This window comes from Balearica regulorum, chromosome 5 (assembly GCF_011004875.1).
Source record: "Balearica regulorum gibbericeps isolate bBalReg1 chromosome 5, bBalReg1.pri, whole genome shotgun sequence".
Taxonomy (NCBI): Eukaryota; Metazoa; Chordata; class Aves; order Gruiformes; family Gruidae; genus Balearica; species Balearica regulorum.
Window position 1 is genome coordinate 36,184,669 of NC_046188.1, and position 22,280 is coordinate 36,206,948.

The window sequence follows — 22,280 nt, forward strand, 5'->3', positions numbered from 1 at the left end:
TTCTCCATGTGCATTTGGTTTCTCATGAAGACACAGCAGTTCCTACTGAGGCACCAGCAAGCTGGACATTTCCATGGTAAAGCAATGGTTAATCATTATTGTGACTAATTCTGTGTCTCGCAGTCTTCCTCAGAGGACTTAACTCACTGTAAGGAGGAAGATCAGCATTAGGTGGAGGAAGGGTGAAAGTTCCAAGTCTGACCTTGAAATGGTTTTTCATGAAAAATAAAGTTATAATTAGGGTATTTTGTAAACTAAATATCTTTCCTCTCCCTTTCTCAAAATTGGTCCTAAGAATAAAAACAGGTAATACAAATTTTCTGGAGACAGAATGGTTAATTAGAGCATTGATGTAATTTCTCACTTCATGCTACATCAGGGTTCACAGATCATAGGATCAAAGGATAATTCAGATTGGAAGGGATCTCAGGAAGTTTCTGGTCCAACCTCCTGCACTAAGCAGGGTCAGCTATAGGTCAAACAAGCGTGGTGGGTTTCACCATGGCTGGAGGCCAGGTGCCCACCAAAGCCGCTCTATCACTCCCCTCCTTAACTAGACAGGGGAGAGAAAATATAAGGAAAGGCTCGTGGGTCAAGATAAGGGCAGAGAGAGATCACTCGACAATTACATCACAGGCAAAACAGACTCAACCCGGAAAAAATAATTTAATTTACTCAAATCAGAGTAGGATAATGAGAAATAAAACCAAATCTTAAAACACCTTCTCCCAACCCTCCCATCTTCCCAGGCTCAACTTCATTCCCTCAGTGGCACAGGGGGACGGGGAATGGGGGTTACAGTCAGTTCATCATACGTTGTCTCTGCTGCTTCTTCATCCTCAGGGGGAGGATTCTTCACACTCTTTCCCTGCTCCAGCATGGAGTCCCTCCCACAGGAGACAGTCCTCCACCAACTTCTCCAATGTGAGTCCTTCCCATGGGCTGCAGTTCTTCACAAACTGCTCCAGCGTGGGTCCCTCCCACGGGGTGCAGACCTTCAGGAACAGACTGCTCCAGCATGGGTCCCCCACGGGGTCACAAGTCCTGCCAGCAAACCTGCTCCAGCACAGGCTTCCCGTGGGGTCACAGCCTCCTTCAGGTGTCTCCACCTGCTCCAGCTTGGGGTGCTCCATGGGCTGCAGGTGGATATCTGCTCCATCAACCTCCATGAGCCGCAAGGGGACAGCCTGCCTCACCATGGCCTTCTCCACGAGCTGCAGGGGAATCTCTGCTCCGGCACCTGGAGCACCTCCTCCCCATTCTTCTTCACTGACCTTGGTATCTGCAGAGTTGTTCCTCTCACATATTCTCACTCCTCTCTTCCAGCTGCTGCTCTGGGGCAGGTTTTTTTCCACTTCTTAACTATGTTATCCCAGAGGCACTACCACCTCTGATGGGCTCAGCCTTACCACCGCCAGGTCTGTCTTGAAGCCAGCTGGCATTGGCTCTATGGGACACAGGGGAAACTTCTAGCAGCTTCTAACAGAAGCCATCCCTGTAGCCACCCCACTACCAAAACCTTGGCATGCAAACCCAATACAACCGTGTTACTCAGGGCTTTGTTGACTCAACGTCTCGAAAACCTCCAAGGCTGGAGATAGCTCAAGCTCCCTGGGCAAGCTGTTCCACTGCTTGACTGCTCTCATGATTTCTCCTTATATTCAGTCTGAACCTCTCTTGCTTCAACTTAATGTCCTTGCTTTCTTGTCCTGCCCTCATGCACCACTAAACAAACAGCCTGGCTCCATTTTCTTAATGACTTCCTTGGAGGTACTGGCAGGCTGCTGTTAGGTCCCCCAAAAGCTGTACCTTCTCCAGGCTGAATAAGCCTAGCTCCCTCAGCTCTTGGTGGCTCTCTGCTGAACTTGCTGTAGTTTATCCATCTTTCCTGTATTGGGGGGGGGGGGTGTCCAGAAATGGATTCAGGATCTAGATATGGTCTAACAAGCGCACTGAGTAGAGGGGTTGATCACTTCCCTTGCTCTCCTATTTCCCCTCCTGTGAATACAGCCCTGGATGCTGTTGGCCATTGGAAGTGCTCACAGTTTCCTCAAGCGCACTTTGCTGCCCGGTAAGACCCTGAGGTCCTTACAGAAAAGTAAGCCTCTTCTTCTTAAAGTCGGACTACCTGTCTGCAGTAGATCCATCCTTCACTCTGTCATATGAAGGAACCTTTCACTTTTATTAAGCTTCCAAAGTCAAGATAGCAACAGGTATGTTTTCTAAATGGTAATCCATCATCAACAATGTTGTCATCTAAAATTTTTTGACGGAGTCCTTATCAACAGTTATGATATAGGAAAGGTGTAAAAGCTACCTTTAATGATTAGTTCATCAGAACTACCTAATTCCCACAATGTCCTAGAGCTTAGCAGTCTGAGGTCACTGTTTGTAAACTGAGTTAATCTCACAGGACAAAACAATGTAACTTTGTGTCCTCTTCAGAACAGGAATTTTTTTCAGATCAAAACACTGTTTTCAAAAGCCTCAGAAGGAAAGGTGGAAATGCTGGAGTCCATGAGGTAAAGTGACAAGTTACATCATTATCTGAATCACTGATCCCATTATTTACAATCTTTTGCATGGGTGCTCTCTAAATTGTAAAACGATCTGAATAGTATACACTCAGATGCCTATTGAACAATATTCAACTACAAAATAAAGTATTCAAAGGAAATGTTTGGTCTTGAACTGCACCCTCCATCTATTTCTACATAATAGCCTGCAATGGCCTTTACCACTGTTGATAGAAACAGTTGTTGGGAAAAGAACTTGATCCTTCAGAAACCAGGCATATCTATAGTAATTCAAATACTTGATGGCTTATTTATACAACTCCAGAATTAGGATCTACGCATTGGTAGGAAGCCTTCAGGCAGATATGGCAGATTAATTCAATGATGGTGCTCACAACTACGTAGAAAACAATTGAGAAGTCCCCCTCCATAGTCTTATGGGAAATAACTTGCTCAAAGAAGCACCTGTTTTAAGAAGCATAATATAAGGTTGTCACAATTTGAATTGTTGACTGGAACTGCGTTTGACACACTTCATAGGACGTACTGTTCTTTCTTCCTCAAGTTGTTTTGACATTAAAATATGATCATCTACTAAAATAAGGGAGATGCTTGGTGCCAAGGAATGCTAAAGCTATTTTGGGGTCTGTGTGTAGGGGAAATGGTGACAAATATTCATTAAAGGATTTTAATTTCAAAATAATAGTTTTACCACCCTAAATTGTAGGGTAAATAAATGATCTTGCCTTTTCCTGAATTTTCTACAGTTAAGATTCGGTAAAAGGTTCCAATAGGTTTAATTTAGATACACATCCAATACAAAGTCTCTGAATCCTGAAGTTTTAAAAATTCTGTCTGGCAAGCCTCCTGCAATTTGAGATTAAATTGCCAACAGCTAACTGTGGCAGCTCTTAGGCATTGACAAGAAAATCCAAGGAATGTATTTTCTGCCAGAAAAGGATCTTATCCTTCAATAATTGTTCATCATTATGGTATTTTTCTGCCACTGACTTTGGCATATTCTTTTTAATTAATACTTGGACTCCTGGTAGATAGTTTCAATGTATGACTCGTTTAAAACAATGACTCTCCGTTAAAAAAATAACATTCAGATTCAACCCATATTAAATGTCTGCAAATAAAGCATTAAAACCTCCAGGCATTTAATAAAATTGGGGTGGTAACAGAAATTGTCTTGAACTCCACAGTTTCAGAGCTGAGGTCTCAGCTGAAGGAAAACAGCACACTACATCAGCTGGGACTCTAGCCATTAGGCATGGTTTTGTCTAAAGTCGAGGTGAATGGGTAACTGGTTTATATAAAATAATGTCCAAAATTACTTTTTCTTCAGTATTAAACTTAAACTTAAAAAGTCTTCAAGTACGTTGTCTACCTCTGTGACATCTAATTTTTACTGAAAATACACTGAGGAAAGGACATTATTATGAAATTTTCTAAAATCATAATGAATCAATCTTGTAGACAGTTCTAAGAATCCCATTCTCTCAAGTTCCAATCTTTTGGAATTATGGATTTATGGATACTCCTTTGAAGAGAATTTCTACATAATTTTATGTCAAATTCAGACTTACTTTAAATTAGACATCTGTGAAAAATTCATATTTTAGCGTTTATCCTGTACTAACTCTAATTCATATTTTACTACCTAGAAAAAGTTGTTTCCTAATCTTACTTCTATATTTTTCTTCTTTCCCATATTAGTGTATAGTGTAAGATGCCAGTAGTTTTCCGTAAAAACTGATGCATTTAGTGGAAATGTCAGGACATGTGAGCCTTTCTTAAGTCTTAGTCCTTCCTCAGCCTTTCTTCTCTAAATGAAAGAACGCATGTTCGACATCATTGTAATGCAGTCTGCCTCGCTGCTGCTTATTCAATGAAACCCTCAAAACTCCTAATAGACAAGCTGCAAGGAAGAAGTTCAGCCACCTATTAACTTTTTCTTGAAATTCTGGAAGTCAGACTGTCATGATTTCTACATCTGCGTTCACAGAGCAAAACACTAGAGATGTTGCTGCTCAGGTAAGTTAGTGGCAAACTGGCAACTGGAAAACAAAGACAAGAGGTAACATGATTTCTAATGCACTTCAGCAAAAAAATCACTTCCAGTGTGGAAAAACACTTCAATAATCTGATTTCATGTGTCTTAACTTTGTATTTTTAATACTACAATATACCAATACTGATATTAGCTAAAGGAGAAGCAAACACAGTTTATACAATACTGCTTACACACTATTATTACAATGGTCCAGAAAAAGTAGTACTTTAGCCTAATTTCCTGAAGAAACAAGGCTTACTTCATCACACTGTCTTAATAACTTCTCTAAGCTGATTTCAACCAAAACTGACAGGAGATAAAGACATTGTAAAGGTATTGCATTTCTACAAGCTTCGCAGAGGTAGGCCAGTAGATAGAGAAAACAGATCTTATTAATGTATTATTGAAGAACTTTCCATTTACATCAAGGAATTCAGATGTCACAAATAAAATACTAGTTCTGCTACTCATGGAACAACTTTCTGATGTTTCATCATCAGACTTCAGTAAAGTGACATGGGAACATTAAATATCTCAATATGTTTGTATGCTGACGTTCTCTTATATGTTAAGTTTGGAAATTCAGCTTAGTATTTTACATGAATGGTGTGACAGGTGTTTGATGTTGAATGAGGATGTTTACTGGCATTCATAATATCTTAATATGAAATTTATGAATCAATTAATACAGCTAGTGAAACAAGTCATCCTTTAAATAAGTCGCCTTGTAGAATATGCTGTACATTCAGAAATACATATCATTGTAAGTTTTATCAGTTGAGAAAGAGGAATTAATCAAAATAAACAATAATAATCAGGAGTGATGTGTTACCTCTTATGTAATCATGGTGCATTTTCATGCACTTTCAGGAATGCAGCGCCATTTCTGTAGAACATCATGGTCTGTGCTTACAACGTATCATAGAACAGCAGGGGATGTACAGCTTCAGGGGCTGACTGGTCATAACTATCAGGTTAGGGTACTGTGGAGATTCTTCTGATGGGTACGCAAGGTAGACCTAATGAAATTCCACGTGGAGAGGATTTAAGTTAATATTAAGAGCATGGATATTGCAGTACGGAACCACACACAAGAAGAAAGTGACTCTTAGGCAGAGCAGATTCTATTCTCACCTGAGGTAGTTATCATAAGCCAGTATTCAATCACTTCACCTGTAACTGAGACCATCAATTAACTGCTACCTGTTTCTGTCAGAAGAGGCATTTCTAGTTAAAAACAAAACTGATTCGTGATAGACACTCTGAGCTCAAGGGGTAACCAGTGTTCAGACATTTGCAAGCCACCGCCCCAGAGTAAAAAGGCAAAAATAAAAATGAACTAATAGAATTTCAATAACTTTTCTTACTCTTTTCAAAGAAACACAAAGAATCCAGTTCCCTGAAATTTCTGATGGATAAATTATGTATTAATAATTACAGGAGGAAAGTAATAACCAGAAAGAAATTCAAGGCCCCAGAATGCAAGGTATTTAAGAGACTTGTCCCAATGTGAGCTACTGTTACAGGATGAAACTATTCTCAAACATTTTTTTCTGAGTCATATAGTAAATATTTCATCTGAGAATTTACCAAAATATGGGATTATATGGAAAGTATGTGAAGCATACACAAGGCGAGACCACTAAAACATCAACCTCTTGTCTCAACAGGATTTTCCAACCTGGCCTCAATCTGGTATCCTGACTAGTATTCTGTAAGTGGAGTGGATCCAAAGGAGCTTCAAAAGCTGAGCTTCTGATTCAACCGAAAGAGTAACAGACCAACCAAAGAATCATGAAAAAGTAGGTCAGAATTGATCTCAAGGGTTTATTAGTTCCTTCCGCTGACAAATGTCAAGGAAGTATCTCCCAGACTTAAAGAACTTGGTTTGGGTTTTGAAAACGGGGATCGAATGCATTTTGTGAGAACAAAAATTCCTGAATCTACCCAAAGAAAAAACTTCGTATCCTTCTCTGTAGAAAACTTGATCAACTCTAAAACAACACCTTTGTCAACAATTAAGTTTATAAAGCAAGCTGAGAACAGTGCTGAATATTGTATTTTTGTGTGAATGAGAATAACATGCACTACCCTAACTAATACAGAATTTAGAGAACTATCAATCATCAATGATAATCATAATTGTTATTAAAACAGCCAAAAGATGGGTGGTATCCACCAGCTGCTGGGAGGTATCCTTGTTCACTGCTTCCTGACACACACTTCTAAATGTCGTGTATGACATAAAATCCTGTGGGACTCTGTACGTTGCTACTGACTAATCCTGCTGGTATTTATACCATGGCACCATTTGTACTTATACCACTACATGCGTAGGTTTATCTATTTATAACACTGGGCATCCTGTGAGATGCTGCGGCTGTGCAAGTTTTGTTAGGTGCAATTTCATGCCCTCCCGAATTCAAGAGACAATTATCATAATGTGAGAAAAGCTTCATGGCTACAGCACCCCTAGCCATGAAACTGGGGGATTACACAAAATGAAAAATGACAAATTATTGACCTATCTGATTTCAGTTCCATATAGCAAGAATAGGTCAGAAAAATGCTGTTGTGTTCTAGGTGTGCAGGAACAAAAAATGTTTCTATGTATCATCAGCTTGAAGAGAAAAATAAGTGATGTTCTATGTCTGTTTCAGTGTTTAGCACAACAAGAAGTTGAATAAAAACTTGGTTCGGAAGTATAAAAAAAGCGACCTCTTCAGTGCAGGCTTTCTCTCCATTTACACTAGGTACAACACTAATACAAATATGGAAATGATAGAAAGAATTTACGAACTGTATTTTTCCCCCTCAGAGAAGAAAAGCCAGTGCACACAACCAAGGAGAACAAGGAAAAAAGGAAGCATTTGGAAATTCCTAAGTGTAGTAACAGCATTATGCTAATGTAACCTATGGGAATCTACTCATGTAATAGTCATTATTTTCTAAATATTTGTTAGCATGATAAAGCTCTTAGAACATGTCCTGCAGTCTGCTAATAAAACTGTTTAATAGCCCAGTAGGACTGTGCACTGTGCTGTGACATGGTGGAAAATATGTAATGTTTAATAACGTGATTCATTAAACTATATAAAAAAATGCTCATTTTTCAGACTTTGCAAGTAACAAATCATTTAAAACCATAGCCTTCCATTCCTAATTTTTATAGATACTGTTATCATAAGGGTAACAATAGTGTAATACAATATATTTTATAGGAACTGATAGATCTGACATATGCACAGACCTATACTGTTTCTAGTCATTATATTAATGTCTGACCTTGCAGTCTACACAAAAATTAATTAAAGAATTTAAAAAAAAAAAAGGAAATTAACTAAAAGAGACAAGCAATGTTCAATTTCATATAGACGTGATGACAAAAAAGTAATAAATTGAATCTGACAAAATCAATGTGGAAGACAATGGCAGAGCTGCACGTTTACTCATCAGACATGCCTCTCCTTTAGCCGTGCATTACTCTGCTGCCGAAAGGCATTCCCAAGAGCATTTCACCTGAATTTGAGCCAGCATCTCTTAGATGCTTGCAGGGGAGTCAGGAATTAGACCTAAATAGCCTAAAGTTTGTTCAATTCCATACATTTTCTTTTGCTCAATAATGATTAATCTACAAAAAAACCCTTAAGATTTTAAACTATGGTTGTGAAAAGGGGTGACTAGTTTTAATATTTGTTTGTACTTCTACAGTATTCTGTCTCTTTTGTATAAAATTTTTCTTGAAACTTTTTGTTTTCCCCAAGATGAGACTCAAGATAACTTTAAGGAGGTAAAATAGAAGAAAACATGGTCTGCACATCCCTTTATAAAAGTTTTGTCTTCACAGATGGTGAAATCATGGCTTTCGGAGAGTAGACAGCATAAGTTTATAATACGAGATGTGATGGAAAAAGCATCTCTTACCATACTCTTTCTTTGGTGACCACTTAAGATGGTAACTGGACAAATAAGATAAAACCAGGTAAGGGTAAACAAGAAAAATAATTCCTCTCAAGTGACATGCTAAGCAAGCATTGACATGACCATAGTCTGTGGTTTATGTTGCCACGTTTTATCCGTGTAAGTTTTCTACTATTAAAGATTTTAACTGATCGGGCATAATCTGATCAGTACTAATCTCCTGCAGTACTTTATCTAAAATTGCATTTTATTTATGTATTCTTTACTGATTTACATTTCATAGTAATCTGTGTCCATGGAAATTGCACGGTTATGGCATTTTGAACTAGACAAATCATTTCATTTCCTCCTGTAATTAATCAGCAACTTCTCTATTCTTTTTTCTTTTCTAGAACCTTTTTTAGATTGAATTTTATACTGACAACTTGTTGAACTCTTCACTAATTAGAAATTATATAACAGGATTTAATCCTACAAGTGAAAAAAGAGAAATCCTTCAAATCTACAAATATAACAATACACCATTGCCTTTTCAATAGTAGGATTTGGGCCACAGATTTTAGTCTTTTTTCCTTCAATATAGAGAAATGTTATTCAAATGTTATGAATCACAACTGCAAAGTGATTAAGACTTTAAAGCTTGTACAAAAGACTCATATGAAATTAGTGATTCAGTGGCATACAAAAGAAAGTCTTCACAAGATTCTTTTGGAGTTTTTGAATACAGACTGTAGAGAATTGTGATTGATTTGATTTTATCGGTAAGCATATTTGCCACTCCTGAAAAAAAAGAGGCTAACTCTAAAAATTAAAAAGACTTTATGAATAATGCAAAAGCTCTTCAGATTTTGAGGAGGTTTATCATTAAAATACATCCTTTATAAAGACTGTTAAAAGGTCTCTGCCCTAATTTTCCCCTTACCACTCATTATCTCTGGAAAAACGTGCTGATTGCCTCACCTGGAATATGCACCATTTATTATGCAGCATATAAAGGTTTAAATGACATAATGCACTTCAAAACAGTTTATAAAGCTCTATTTTCTACTTTGGCAAATACACCTGTAATTAATCCTGTGGGGTCTAATTTAACCTCTCGTATTCAGAGGCAGATGCATCAGAGAATGAAACACACGTCACAACTGGCAAAAGTGCACATCAGGGATACTAGGATTGTTTTAATTATATTCATAATGATTCCTCATAAATCTCCCAATATTACTACCAAAAATATGCACCATAATACAGCAACAATCTGTTTTCATCTGAAAGAAAAACTGCTGTGGTCCATGCAAAACCAGGCTGCATTGCATATTTATCATTGGTCATTCACAAGAAAAACAACTAGGTCTTTCCTTCCAGTTGATTAGTTTGGGGATATTTAAGGCTTTTGTTAAATTAAAATTATCCTTTCCAAAAATCTTCATATTTCTCTGATTAATAGATAACTATATATTATTCCACAGAACACGTATGAGAATACACATAGTTTCTTTAATCTTCACTACTTTTGGGCCTGAACTTGCTCCCATTGAATTTAACATGAATCACCTAAAGAATTTTTCCTCCCAGTTACTGAAACCGTCATTCTCACAACTCCCTGCATTTAGTTCAAATGTCTTCCTGTGACTGACTGCACCATTTAAATTGCAGTCTCCATTGAAAAGTAGGGCTTGCAACTCAGGCGCTTTTTTTTCTGTTCTTCTTTTCTTTAATTTTTATACCCCTGCAAATTTTCCAGGGCCAACGAGACCTCTGTGGAACAAATATAACCCTGGCAGCAGTAGGCTTCTTTTTTTTAATTGACTTCTATAGGCTGTAAATCAAAAATAGTTCATGAGCCACAGGCTGAAAACTCCTGGTCTAAATTACTAATGGAGTGGGAACCTGAGCCCATTCTCAGATACCAACTTGCCCAACAGGCAAGTGTGTTATCATGTCCGGATGCAGCCTGAACTTGTTAGAGGGGTCTCCTGCACCCAAGTTCTCGCTTGCATCATTAAGGCAAAAATTCTTGGGCATACCAAAGGCTACTACAGCCCAGTTTACCAGTAAATATCGTGAACTCTGCTCTTCTGAAGCTTAGCTGATCAGAAGCGAATAGGCAACAATACAGACGTATGAAAAGTGTAATGTTAAGGACTCAGAGAGCATAAGCCCACCTGCTGGCCCCTAGTTCCTCGCACAGGGTCAGGTTACATCTGCCTGTGCACGTGCATTCTGGATTTGTTGTGGTGAGGGATGTTTTAGCTGATTGCAAACTCTGTGTTAAAGTGTTATCTATAACGACGTCTGTAATTAAAAGGCTTGCTCCCACAGAATGTTTGTGTTACATGCTTCCTCACATGCACTCTGGATTTTTTCTTTCAAAGGATTACCTTTTATTAATTGCATTCTTTTGCATTGCAATATTTTAAGTCCTTCAAATCTGAGGAAAAAAAATCAATTGCAACCATTACTTTAAAAGAGCAATTACAATTATAGTAAGGAAAAACAAGTGAGCTGGGAATATTCTCTGTACACTGCTATTATTTATTTACCTTGCTGTTTTGTCAGGTAGACAGACAGGCAAGCTCTTAGATGAGGTTAAAATAAACTGTCAGCTGTCCCGTCATCACTGAAATTAGAGAAATATTGACAAGCAATCTTAGCCTCACTTTCTATTTTCCAATTACTGATTCTTGGAGTAATTTACACTCTCCGACTTTTAACAGAGATAGTTCTTTTTAAATATGTACCACCAATTGCCACATTTGCTTTGAAGTTTTAATTAGAACCTCATTTATTCAAAGTATTGTTAACAAATATTTACCACTTAAAAATCCCTTTCTTTAGATATATTTAACATTTCTGATGCTACACATGGACATTTACTTCTGTGCTTAAGTATTTAGAATCATAGAATCATAGAATGGTTAGGGTTGGAAGGGACCTCAAAGATCATCTAGTTCCAACCCCCCTGCTGCAGGCAGGGACACCCTCCACTAGACCACATTGCCCAAAGCCCCATCCTGGTCTTGAACACGTCAAGGGGGGGGACATCCACAACTTCTCTGGGCAACCTGTTCCAGTGCCTCACCACCCTCACAGTAAAGAATTTCTTTCTAACATCTAAATCTACCCTCTTTTAGTTTAAACCCATTACCCCTGGTCCTGTCACTACACTCCCTCATAAACAGTCCCTCACCATCTTTCCTGTAGGCCCCTCTCAGGTACTGGTAAGCCGCAATTAGATCTCCCCGGAGCCTTCTTTTCTCCAGGCTGAACAATCCCAACTCTCTCAGCCTGTCCTCATAGGAGAGGTGCTCCAGCCCTCTGGTCAGCTTCATGGCCCTCCTCTGGACTCTCTCCAACAGCTCCATGTCTCTCCTGTACTGGGGCCCCCAGAGCTGGACGCAGTACTCCAGGTGGGGTCTCACAAGAGCGGAGTAGAGGGGCAGGATCACCTCCCTCGACCTGCTGGTCACACCTCTTTTGATGCAGCCCAGGACAGGGGTGGCTTTGTGAGCTGCAAGCGCACACTGCCAGCTCATGTTGAGCTTCTCATCAATCAATACCCCCAAGTCCTTCTCCTCAGGGCTGCTTTCAATCCATTCCTCGCCCAGCCTATAGTTGTGCTTGGGATTGCACCGACCCATGTGCAGGACCTTGCACTTGGCCTTGTTGAACTTCATGCGGTTCGCATGGGCCCACCTCTCAAGCCTGTCAAGGTCCCTCTGGATGGCATCCCTTCCCTCCAGCGTGTCGACCACACCACACAGCTTGGTGTCGTTGGCAAACTTGCTGAGGGTGCACTAGATCCCACTGTCCATGTTGCCGACAAAGATGTTGAACAGTGCCGGTCCCAGTACCGACCCCTGAGGAACACCACTCGTCACTGTTCTCCACTTGGACATTGAGCCGTTGACCACAACTCTTTGAGTGCGACCATCCAGCCAATTCCTTATCCTCCGCGTGGTCCATCCATCGCATCCACGGGTCTCCAATTTAGAGACAAGGATGTCGTGCGGGACAGTGCCAAATGCCTTGCACAAGTCCAGGTAGATGATGTCAGTCACCCTTCCCTTGTCCATCAACGCTATAACCCCATCATAGAAGGCATTTATAGAAGGCATTTATAAAATTAGACCCCAAAAGTACAGATTATTCCAAATTTAACTAAAACCCAAGACAAAGCAGCTTGCCAAGAGAATACCCACAGTTCAGTTTCAGTGATGGAAAGAGCCTGTTCCCATGTTTGCAGATCTTCACTTCTCATTATCCTTTTTACAGTTAAAAATACTGCAAACTAGGAAATGAAGCATTAAATTATTGTCTGGAATTTTTAATCAATTTTCTAGTAAAATGTAAGGGTGCAAGCAGAGATGCTGCTGTGGATCAGAGAACTGCAAAAAATTGATATTTTAGTTGCTTCCTCCCCGCCCCTTGCCACCATATGACAATGACATAAGATTTATTATTGGTGGGAGAAATCAGAAACCTCCAACCTCCCCACATATTAGTTCCTCCCAGTGTGGCACATGAAGCCTACCCAAACACATCACAGCTATAGCGAACCTGACACCGACAATGTACAAGAATTAGATTTGTTATCCAGTCACAGACCAAGTACCACATGTGGGAACAACATTAACTTCCTCCAGCTTCTCTTTCCAACATGCTTCCATTGGGTTACTCAGGCCTCGCTTCCAAAAGGAATTTGAAAAAGTAATTAAAACTTCAGAACTGAAATCTATCTTTTGTCTTTCTGCTGAGGCCACCAAGAACTGTGGCCATCAAAGAGTGCATTTTACCATGTGAAGACAGGGACTAGGAATAAGAGCTGAACCATCCCTTCTCTTCATTCCTAACATTGCTGCACACATACAGGTGTTAAACTTGAGTGACACAAATTGGATCTAATGGTCTATCCTCAGGTGACTCCATGAGACATATCCAGGCTGAGGTCTGAGGGGGTTTTTGCAGCTGGAGCTCCCAGAGAGATCAGTCTTCCACAGTCCCACAGGATCTGGGCGTGACATAACTTTGAAAGCTGTAAATATTTCCTGCTAGATTGACCATCTGACCAGATATTTTTCACAAACATAAAGCTAAATACATTCTTGTGTTTTCGTGTTGCCTATCAGTGGCTAATTAAACAGTTAAACACCAGTAAGGATGCTTTTTAATGTCAAATTCTGTTGTTGAGTTCTGCAGCACTGGCAACGCCACTTATCAGCAGCAGACGTCTCATGGAATTTGCTCTCTTGTGCACTTTGCCAGATCTCAGCTTTATTGACCTTCAGAATGCAACATAAATCAGGACATAAGGTTTTGTTTTCCTTTGCAGCTATTTGGGAGGTTGTGTATTTCATCCCAAAGCATCTGCATCAGAGCTCTCTGATGTGTATTGATGTTATTGCTCTATTATTTTTAAGCTATTTTACTGTGTTACAGCAGCAGCAGCTGTCAAAGTAGTATCTGTTTCAAAAGTAATGAAACAAATAAGTAAATCTCATTTTTGCTACTAAGATAACACCAAGCTCTTGACACAAGTTTAGAAGATACCCTCTGCATGTGACACAGTACAGCAGGTTTCTAAGCATGCTGTGTAAAACTATTTCCTGACAAAACAGCAAAAATTTAGGAGTCAGTTGGACCACACTACAGTGTCTAGCAGCTACCCTCTAAAATTATAATCAGAAGTCTTTCTGTTAGAAGTTTGACCACTGTCAAGGCATGAACAAACACCTGCCAAAGCCTCCCTGCCTCCCCAGAACTCATAGAAATGATGGTAGGCAGACTTGCAGCTACACATGCATAAGAAAAAATTTTGTTTATGACCATGGTGTTTGCCAGTAGTCTATCATCAGCTCTTCATCCTGCATTAGTGTAGTATTTGAGTAAATCCAGCCCAGAGCTGGATTAATTTATTAAAGGAAAATCTTCAGAATTAAACTTTTTTTGGCCACAGAAGAACGGAGACTTTTGTTGCAGAGCAGAGAGACTTATTTGGTAAAATAAATTTGTTGCTTGTTACACTTCTGTGCTTCCTTGTAGAGACACAAAGAATATACAAATTATCTCATTGCTGTTCTCAGAAATTTAATAATCTGGCCTCACTGGTGAGCTTGCTTTGTAGTATTCAACAGACAAGAGGTGTTGACGTACAAAATAAAATAAAAAGGCAAAACCACAGTAGAATCCTTTCTAATCTAAGAACCATTGCTGCGAGCAGGAACAAGCTGTGGTTTCTAGTACATCTGAGTACTCTTCATCTAGACACACCAGAGAGTCATTGACACATCAGTTTAAATTCTACTACAAAATAGAGTTTGGGGGTCTCACTTGAGAGACTTATATGTCCTAATTAAAAAAAAATAAAATACTGCACTCCCTCTTGTAATTCAAGACAAGTGTCCACTGCAGTAAACACAAGATGGGTGGACTCTTCCAGCAAAAAGTGCAGTGCTCTCTTACAACAGAATAGGCGTTTCCAACATGAGTGATCTTATCTTAAAGGCACCCTTGTACTTCTTTCATTTGGCCCTGGTGTCCAGCCCTGGTCCACATTTCAGGAAATGTCTTGATCTTGTCATTCATCACAGGAGCAGGGGAAGACTGAATCACTCGACCTTGCAACGCTGAGAAACACAATGGCAGATTACGCTTTGTTCTCAGCACACAATTCAGGCTGAAGGGATTCAGTCTTTCAACAAAACCTGGCCACAGAGCTCAAAACAGTCTTAATCTTATTTCATGCCACTGTCAGACTGCGCTGAATTGTACACATGAAATAAAATCCCTAAGTGTGGCTTTTTGTTTGAGAGTTTGGCTGACAACCCGTATTATTTCATGTCTCTGTTTTTGCACTTGAAGCTCAGGTAAGGAAATGGCCTTTAATGGAAAAAGTTCTGTAAGGTTCATCATTAGCTAGATGTGAAGAAACTTTTTTCTGTATCAGCACTAGTAGGCTGTAGTTTGAAGTGAATACGGTTTGCAGGTATAGAAACACAGAGCACACTCATTCCCTCTGCCAGGGTGCAGAATTTTTTATGTAGTTTTTAAGGGAGTCTCATGAAATGTGCAACCCAGTTCCACAACCCGTAAAAACAGAAGAGGACATCTGCCATAGGGAGCTTGCCTGTGAGCTTAAATCAGGGCTGGGTAAGTTTCAGGAAAGAACTGAGGTGAAGATTTCTCATAATTTCAAATGGTTTTGGTTGAGATTTTATCTGATCTGAACATGGAAAACAACTAAGAATAACTTAACTGTACCATCAATTCTCATTCCCCAAAAGGTTTTTCATCACTAATTTTAGAAAATAAAATTATTTAAATGAATTCATCTGCTTCCTTTGAGGAATGCTGAAATTTGAGGAAATCACAAGCACTATCAAAAGGAAAAAGATATGTTTGAGTAAAATATGCTATCTAAAAAGACGGATTCCATACATTGCTAATATACATGCTTCAGTAATCACGTAAGGAGAAACACCACAATGTTCTGTCTCCCTCAAAGAGACCTGAAAGCTAGGTAGGTCTTATTTTGCTCTATTTCAGGTAGAGCAGGGCAAAATAATGTTTTCATAGATACTACAGAAACCTACAGCACACTGATGCTTTCAAATTTGAGCTTCAAACTGAAGTTAATTTCAATCGTGCATTTAAGCAGCATTTTACAATTGACTTTTTAAAAGATGCATTGATGGAATATAGTAGTAAAAATGGCACATAACATGAAAAGAAGATTTTAAACAAACAAATTGTACTGTATATTCTATGGTAGAGGAAATGTAAACTTGAGAGAAGTTTAGTCCCGAGAAGAGGCTTTCATTAATAAGTATTTGAAAAAGAAGAGTACCTATACATTTTTTGTACATATATACTTTTTCTTCATTTCTAACTTCTAAAAAGCAAACTTGTATGCAACATTCTGGTTAGTTACAGAAACATTTCTAGTTACTTTATTCTAAAGTAAAAGCAAATCACAATGCCTTTAAACTGAAGAACTGATCAGAGGCTATATCACATTTGTGTGATGCTGTGTGCTCTTTACTGTACTCTGGCCTTCCAGACTGAAAATACAAAATCAAATTCTTCATAGCCTAAAAGGAATGAGATTTTCCAAGATGTGTAAGTCGGTCATTTGAAGACTTACAGTCAATAAAATTTGTATGACATAACCTGTACATGCCTGGCTGTAAACAAGCATGTTTAGGACCCTGCACGTCAGCCTGGACAAACACAAGTCAGATTCACCCCAGAAGCCAGGTAGATCCATTAGCGTTACACTACTCTTGACCCAATACATCCCATCAGCACAGGCAAGCGGTCTTGGCCTACAACAGCCCGACATGATGCATGGCTGTTCAGCCACAAGCACAGGCAGAGAAAGAAACTACCTGCATACATCTGTGTCGGCACATACGATCGCCATTTCTGAAAACCCCAGCTAAGGCTTACACGGCTCCCACCTTACCTTTCAAAATGCACTCCCACCTGGTGCTAAGTGCCTCCCCAGACTCCCGTACGTCCTTTGCCCAGCAGTGAAGTTATTCTGTAGGGATGAACTTACTTGCAGCTCTCCCCAGACCTGCCATCAGCAGGGAAGGAGGCCGGCAGCAGCTATAGGTGGGCTGTGGACAATCTGGCATTAGACTCACCCAGCATGTTCCAAGTTTGGGGTTATACAAGGTTTCCATATGCCCAAAAGAATCTTCAGTAGGTTGTTATCATAACAACAACAATTTGTAACAAGAATGTTGGCGAGTAATTTAGTTATTTATCATAGTTCATAAAAGCGAAAAAACCCCACCATAGAGATAATTCAGTAAAGGGATGTTTTTCACACACCATTTGTCAAGAAACAGATATAAGACCATGAAACATGAATTGCACTAGAGATCGACGTTCATCTCTGAATGGCTACTAAAAGGCTTCTATACCACACAGCAGTGAATGAAACCTAAGTAGAGGACTTCTAACTTTTCCTGCCCTGCTCAAGAATTGTCCAGCCTTATGTTTCAAAAACATTCAGCCACAAACAAAGCACTCCTTTCTGTTAAATCAATCTCCACTCAAGATCTAAGATGAAGGCACAAAATGGCACAGTGTAAATTGCTCTAGCATAAGGCACTAAGGAGGGAAGTATGCACGTTTGTGGTTGTGATTTTGTGGCCCCGCACGGATACCATTCTATTAAATAGACCAGTTTCTCAGCTTATGGTTATTGTTTTGACATAATATGATATGACAAGTCCAGATGTTTGAAACTGTTGCAGCAATTCACAGACTGGGAGCAATAAATTACGATAAAGGACATGTTTAATTCAATTTATAGTGAATTTGGCACTGTCAGAGGTATGGAATTTCTAGCTGAGTATAATACAAAAGCCATTACATGCTCTGGGGAACTTTGGAAGTGAACTAGTGGAAGGCAGAGGACATTGTTGTAAAGCTGGAATTCCTTCTATCTGTTAATCAACAATCTCTGTATTGCTTTGCTATCACATGCTGTATTACTTTAGATTTGCCTAGTCTTTAATTAATTAGCAGAAAAATTCTTTAGGAGAAATTCACCGGTGATGTGTAGATTCAAGCTCTTTTCATCCTGTTTTGAATTTCATAAATCCAAGTAGCATGAACCTTTGAGAGCATGATGTGGGCACGAGACAGTGAATTGCAGGATGACAAATCCAGTCTATTATTCTGCACAGCTTTTTAGCTGCAAACAGGTCTGCTGATATCTTTAAAGCCCTGGTGCATAAGGCCTTAATGCAGATCATTCAGAAGAGTGCTGATATTTACCTGGCTCAGAATCAAACTGCTCTGTTTTCTTCAGGGATGAGCAAGTCAGGCACCATCACAAGTCCTTGCCTTACCTCAGGTCCTTCAGTACCTTGTAAAAGGTTTGACATCTAGGACTGTTTTAGCAATAGAGAAAGTACTCTTTGGAATTTGGAGGTATCCCAGAGGATGCATTCTCTAGCAACATATTCTTCGTAAAACAGCGCAAATATACCAATCATCAGTGGCTTTCATTCCCTCGTCACTATCAAAAAAGCCTAGCTTGTGTTTAGTTTCTATTCCAAAACTTGAATAATTGCAGTAAAATATTGTTTAAAAATGGAGACTGACTCCCTGAAATACTCTCAGTTTGACAGTGGATCCTTAATAAGTTCTCACTGAGGCAGTTGTGCAATAAGACTTGTGGGGAAAACATTATACAGACCTGATTTCTCCAGCTTAATTCTGAGAATTGACGTGACAATACCGAACTTGTACTGAGCTCAAGATACATCATATCTGCAGCTCCATTAGGCAATTTCCCTTTTTAAAAACAGAAAACAGTACATTTACTATAATGGGTTTTTTTACAAATTCATGTTGTTTATCAATTTATTATTGTCCTTGATGTTACTAAGTAATAATTTTTTTTCGGCATCTCTCTTGGCTTATAAATGCCTGGCATTTCCCTTTTTAAGTCATCCAGATTTTCAAAGATAATTATTCACTAGTTTTATTATTGACTTAAATATGCTGCACTAATTTTCATTAGGGCTATGCAATTTCACCACATTTATTTTATCTAGGCATCCTTCAACCTGTTACTTCTGTATTCAGTATTATTGTTCTGTCTCCTTTTAAAAATACCTGTATCATAAACTTTTAAACTACACACAATGCCTGGAAAGGGAAACAGAGAAATCATTCACACTTTTTCAGTATCAACTGCAGTTTGCGCTCCTGCCTTTTGTAAATGGGCATTCCTTTTTCTTCCTCTTATAATGAATTTCTAGAACTTTGTTACATCCTTTGCTGTTCCTTATCTTTACTTTCTGTGGAAATAGTTTATTATTATACTGTTATGACATCTGCTTTCCTTAGATGACAGCCCTTCTTCACTCCCTTCTCTGTCAGTTTGCCTTCCTAAAGATCTTTACGTATCAGCTTCTCCTGTTTCCCGAAGGCTGATTTCTCAAGTAGTTTTTTCAGACATATGTTTTCTTTATAACTTCCTTACTTTGGAATAATAAACTATTTTACTGTATAATCACTTCCACTCACATTATCATTAGTCCATCTCCAAAGGAGTGATCCCACTATTGGTATTACATCACCTGCAGTACTACGGAGCCCATGACGTGCATCATTAAGTTCTATGACATTATTCAATAGGGAAGAATAAAGTACCTTGCATCATCCTGAAGTTTTAGAAACAGTATCAACATGAAGTGCAATATATTTCTATGAGCAGTTCATATATCACATTTTTCTTACCAAACTGTGAAACTTGGTGTTCCTCAGAAATTCACTGTGTTAAACATAATGAACAAGATGAAGCTCAATCTCCCCTCTGATACCCCCTGACTTACACTTCAATGCAATTTCATTATGAGTTTTCCTTCCCTTCCTATCCTTCCCACTGTTTATGAACAGTATGGATGAAAAGGGAATTTAAAAATTAAAGGGACTTTACAGCTACCAAAGCACTAATTTTTACAGAAAGGTATGACTAGGAGCTCAGCCTCTGCTTAAGTTCCACAGCAAGGCTGACTATTTTATCACCTTGCTGTCTGTAGGGAATGGCATTCACTAGCCATCAGAGAAAATCAGAAGTCATATCCAAGTCGTATCTAACCACTCTTGCCCTGCATACCTGACATTGCCTTTAGCAGCACTTCTGAGACATAGGCTGAGCAAAGCTGTGAAAATAACACAACATCCCACTCACTGCCTCCATTTTGCCCTAGGCTACAGGTTTCTTCATATCTCTTTTCTGACTGGCAAGCTAATTCCAACTGGAGAGGTAACTATGCCCTTGATTAACCCTTTCTGGGCTAATTAGATGGAGTATGTGCATTGATGTGGGCATGTAAAGAGATAGCTCCAGTAAGAAAGTGAAGATGTGTCTGTTGTGAGACTCAGTCAAGGTCAAGAGGAAGAAGGAACACAGGATCCCAGGGCCTGTTATAGATTACTTGATCAAGAGGGAGAGCATGAAGCTTTCTACAAATAACTAGCAGACATCTCCTACTCACAGGCTCTCCTCTTTATAGATGATTCCACCCATACAGCCGTCTACTGCGACAGCACCAGCATTTTCCTGATGATACTCATGGCAATTTCACAAGAAAAATGCCAGAGGGAACAAGCTGGGTGATAATCCAGTTGTTCTGTCCTCAAAGCAGCAAAGAATTGGTGACAAATGCAGTGACAAATGCAAAGAAGAGGCTGAAAGGAATCTAAATGCAACCTACAGCTACTTGAAGGGAGTTACAAAGTTGATGGACACAAACTTTTTGCTAGTTGTAGCTGGTAAATCTCAGGAAAATAGGCACAAACTGTCATTTAGGAGGTTCAGACTGGATAGTTGAAACAAAGTTTTCGCCAGGAAGGTAATGCATCACTGGAACAGTTAACCAGAAGTGTGATGAAATCCCCTGTCTTACAGGTTTTCAAGACTTGAGTAGATAAAACCATGGCTGATCTGATTGCTTTGGGAGTAGTCCTGCTCCAGAGGGATGCTGGACTACAGACCTCCAGTGGTCCTTTCTAACCAACATTTCTGTGATTCTATAACTGTATGAATCTTCCATAACAATTCCAGATTACTTATGGAAGATTCATACAGTTATAGAATCAGATTACTTCTGGAATTGTTATCTTAAAGTTTTTCCCTTTGTCCTTCAGCACATTCTATCCAAAACAGGTCATTAAGCATATCTGATCATTCAATTTCTCAGCCAAGAGAATGAGAACTGATGAGTTAATTTCTGCTAAATTAATACCTCACCATTGTTTGCTTGGGTAAGAATGGACATTTTTTTATCCTATTATTTTTTTCCTAGCTTTTTCAGAAAGTAGTTGCATCATAACAAAGGGAATTACACTACTAACACATTTTCCATATACCAAACAGAAACATTTTGCTACTGGCCTATACCAAGTCTAGTTACATGAATGGTCAATGTGAAGAGTGTATATCTTTTTGCTGTTGCAGTATAGTAGAGACTGTTTCTGCACAGATGTGTTGGACAGTGCTTTTCCCTAGGGAAGCTGGGGTGATTTTTATACTAGGCAAAATCAGAAATGTGTTTAGAAAATAAGACAAGATAAATATATGTGGATTATATTTTACAGAAAGAACAAGTCTGGAGCCTTTTTTCTGGCTTTACTTTACATTAAGGACATAATACTGCAGAAAAATCCTCATTAGTAATCTTAAGAAAGCAAAGGAGATGACTTATTCACAGTAAGCCAGTAGTCCTGCTCTGAAAAGAATGTCATCTCACAGACACATTTCCAAAATAGAATTATGTGTATTCATAACCTCATGCTACTGCTAGTGCCCATGGATCTATCTTTCGAAACAGAGACATTCATGAGGTTGAAGTGATAGCCTTTCAGGCAATTTGGCTTTGAAAGAGCATGCTAAAGTCTGCCTAGGACAGACTGTGTAGAGAAAGTGTAAGTAAGTGGTGTATGTTCTGTAATGGAAGTAGCAGTTTTGAGAAAGTCTCTGGTTTATCTGGTGGCTTAACTAACTGACGCTTCTGGTGTGGTATGTCCACTATGCAGGAAATTCCAGCTCACTGAGGCTGATACCACTGTTATTATTGCATCAGATGTGTAAAAGGAGCAACTGTTTATATGTTGTTTTGCATAAGAGAAATTGATCCACATATCAAATAGCATCATGGACAGATTGTTCAAAAATTAAGGAAATAGAGAAGGGGTGGGTTTTCTTGAAAGACAAATGTAGGTACTGATTTAGAATCATCACTGAAGTGGATCTCAAG

At 39.1% G+C, this 22,280-nt stretch overlaps 1 long non-coding RNA gene across 1 annotated transcript in view; it reads right to left on the bottom strand.

The window, feature by feature from the left end:
* The window catches only part of LOC142602043 (uncharacterized), a 135,821-nt gene that overhangs the window by 95,076 nt on the left and 18,465 nt on the right, over positions 1 to 22,280 (bottom strand). The window contains exons 5-7 of the long non-coding RNA XR_012835677.1: positions 18,710 to 18,807; positions 11,037 to 11,113; positions 5,408 to 5,594 (exon numbers count right to left, since the gene is read on the bottom strand). This is a non-coding gene — a long non-coding RNA (uncharacterized LOC142602043). The remainder of the gene's footprint in view (positions 1 to 5,407; positions 5,595 to 11,036; positions 11,114 to 18,709; positions 18,808 to 22,280) is intronic.